The following is a 4,123-nucleotide window of genomic DNA, read 5'->3' as shown; positions in this document are numbered from 1 at the left end:
GGTTCAAAAAGTCTGAATAGATCCCAACTTTGGACCAGCTTGACATTTTTTATAGGAAAAAAAAAAGATAATAACCATTAAATCAAATAAAGTATTAATTGCATTTTCACTTTATTGACAGGTCATGATTGTATTATAAGAAAATTGAAGATGGAGAAATGGTAATGGACGAGGCACTCTTGAAAACCTTTTCTAAGAATAACTACTTTCCCACTAAAATACAGGTGTCGATGGTTTTTGAGAATATGTTATCTTAAAATGTGTAGGATATTTAATGGTGTGAATACTCAAGGCTAGCTGCATTCCTTGAATCTTCTCATGAACAAGTTTGAAGAGAAAATTGGGAGAAATAATTAGGAGTGAGTAAAATTAAATTAGAGCAATTACTCATCTAAATTAACTATAATTTAAGTAAAATGGTTTAATTTAATTGGTTCATTAGATCAATTGGTCTAAAATGTTTAGGACAATTGATTTTTTTATCGGTTCTTGATTTTAAATTTTTGACATCAATCTATCTAAAAAATCACACTAAATTTTTATATATATTAGTATATATAATATTTTTTATATATTAAGAAGAATTGATAGTAAATTTAATTAATAATATATTTAAAATATATTAGTTTATTATATGTACATATACAAATCATAATCGCAATAATTTAATTTTAGTTATATATTTATTTATAAATTTGTATTAAAATAAAATTATAAGTTATATATTTTAAATGATATAACTTTATATTAATATTATAATATATGATAGTAAATATCTTATATATTAATATGTTATAGTTATTACACCTAAGTAATGTTCGTAATATAAAGTGTTATGAATATATATCTAATTGTATAAATATTATATATATATACATATATTTAATTTATACTTAAACATTGCTATGACTTATAATAAACTTTATTTATATGATTACGATTAATAATTTTATCAGTTATCACCTTAGTTTTTATAACATATTGTTTATAATTACTTATTATTTATATAAATTTTGATATAAAATATTATAGCATATGAGTTGTGTCATTAATTTCATATATACATAATAAAGTAATATTATATATATACATATACTTAATTTATACATAAGCATTATTGTAATTTATAATAGATTTTATTTATATTATTACACTTAATAATTTTATTAGTTATCACTTTAGTTTTTATAACATATTGTTTATAATTAATTATTATTTATCCAAACTTTGATGTAAAAATTAAAATATTATAACATATAAGTTGTGTCACTCATTTTATATATATAATAAAGTAATATACTACATACACATATATTTAATTTATATATAATTTGCATATTTTATAATTATAGATGAAGTTTATAAGTTTTAATATTGTAATTTATACCAAAGAGTAAAGATGACATGAATGTATGTTCTTAGGTTTATTGGTTTATATGCACACAACACCAAAGTTGATGGATTGAAGTTATTGAATATGGCATGGTTTAAACATGGTGTGTAACTTGATTTCTTTCTTTTTATTTTATTAGAATATAAACTCTTGAAGTTAATTACCTTAAACATGACATGTAATTTCATCTTTATCTTTGTATTTCATTAGGATAAAAACTCTTATAGTTAAACACTTTAAACTTAATGAGTAACAACTATTTTTGAATATGACATGTAACAACTTGTTTTGCACATGACATGTAACAACTTATTTTGAATATGACGTGTAACAACTTGTTTTAAACATGACATGTAGTAATAATATTTTTTAAATATAGCATGTAACTACAGGTGAGCAATGGGTAGATTAGGTGGTTTGGTCCGTCATAAGTAAGGACCAAGTAGATCAAATATTTTTAAAAAACCGATCAAATATAATGGAAACCAAATCGACCAAACATAGAGTTGGTTTGGTCGGTATGGTTTTGAATCAATAGAACAAAATTTTATCACTTTTTTTCACAAATTAGAATATAAAAATTTATAAATTTCATCCATAATTATAAAATATATAAATTATATATAAATTAAATATATATAATATATTACTTTATTATATATATGAAATTAATGACATAACTTATATGTTATAATATTTTAATTTTTATATCAAAGTTTGTATAAATAATAACTAATTATAAACAATATGTTATAAAAATTAAGACGATAACTAATAAAATTATTAAGTGTAATCCTATAAACAAAGTCTATTATAAGTTACAGTAATGCTTATGTATAAATTAAATATAAGTATATATATATAATATTACTTTATTATGTATATATGAAATTAATTACACAACTTATATGTTATAATGTTTTATATCAAACGTGGTATAAATAACAACTAATTATAAACAATATGTTACAAAAACTAAGGTGATAATTAATAAGGTTATTAAGTGTAACTATATAAATAAAGTTTATTATAAATTATAGTAATGCTTATGTATAAATTATATATATAATATTTATACAATTATATATATTTATAACATTTTATATTACGAAACATTACTAAGGTATATTAATTGTAACATATTAACATGTAGGATATTTACTATCATGTATTATAATATTAACATATTAGTTATATCATTTAAAATATATAACTTATAATTTTATATTAATACAGATTTATAAATAAATACATATATAAAACTAAAATTAAATTACTATGATTATGATTTGCATACATACATATAATAAACTAATATATTTTAAGTATATTATTAATTAAGTTTATGATCAATCCATCAACACGTAAATAAGCATGAGGAGGGGCCAACGACAATATTTAGACTGAACATGGAGTTATAAGATCAGGAACGGCATGGATAAGTGGCATGATAGTTTGCTCTCAATGTTTGTTAGGAATCTAAGTGCAAGAATTCCATGGGGAGCTCTGAAAGCTATATTTAATGACTATGATAAGGTTATGGACATTTTCATCTCGAGGAATTCCAATAGGGTTGGTACTAATTTCGCATTCGTTGTAAGGAACTATAGAAGAACAAAAAAAAGCCATAAAGTTTGGGAACAATAGGTGGATTGATAGCAGGAAGATTGTTGTTACAATTGTACAGGAGGGAGAAATGGAACACATTCTGTTATCAGAGTGATGGTACTCCAGATTTTCGAAAGAACTCCAATCTAGGTCATATCTCTTTCAAAGATGCACTAATGGGAAGTTCTAAGTTTGGGGAGAGGGAAAACTTTGGAAAAAGCAAGATAGTGAAAAAACTAGAGACGGTGAAACCTAGACCACTAGAGAAAGGAAAATAAGCTACGGAACTAAAGGTTGATGTGGACGTCCCAACAAGTGATAAATAGTGGATCAAAAGAACTACTTTGAGAATTGTTATTCAATTTTTTACCTACGCAAGTATACGTATTGCAATGATAATATTGTAATGAGTAGAGTGTCGATCCCATAGAGAATTGAATTGCTTCTTACTGTTAACTATTAAAATTGTAATATCTTAATCTTATCCGAACAATTAAATTTAAAATTATTAAAAAAAAATTAAAACTATAAACTGAAACTAAAATAGTAAATTTGTTTTATAAAACTCATTTAACTACCAGACCTAAAATTATGATATCTCTCAATACTTCATCTGATTATTATCTTTCTTTCTTAAATTAGTTTATGGATTACGTTATTAACCTAGAGTCCTAAATTATTTATACGCCTCTATTGAGTTTCTTATAAAAATACCTCTCCTAATTTATTTACTATATGTCTATACAAATTAAATTGAAGAAAGATTCATTAAGTTTGTGCACTAATTACGGCTACGTAGATGTATGTCTACCTTATGTGCAAATCAAATCACCTAATCAACTAAGCGTATTCCATATTCGCTATTTTATTCTAAGTCTACCTAAATCTCCTTCGTCAAGGTTTAACCTAAGTTTCTAATTTAATCTAATTGATGATCAGGCAACTAGAAGTATTAAGAATAGAATAAAATAAACAACTTAAATCTATCAAACGTAAGTAAAAACAAGATAAATAAATCAGACTATATATTGAGTTCAATCATAATCTTAGATAAATAATTTAATTCCCCATCAAGTCACACATCATTATCAAATAAAGTTTAAACATTGAAACTAAACCAAG

Source organism: Theobroma umbraticum, unplaced genomic scaffold (genome assembly GCF_002168275.2).
Source record: "Theobroma umbraticum cultivar Fairchild unplaced genomic scaffold, ASM216827v3 scaffold_44.0, whole genome shotgun sequence".
NCBI classification, from domain to species: domain Eukaryota; kingdom Viridiplantae; phylum Streptophyta; class Magnoliopsida; order Malvales; family Malvaceae; genus Theobroma; species Theobroma umbraticum.
This window is presented reverse-complemented; position numbering follows the sequence as displayed.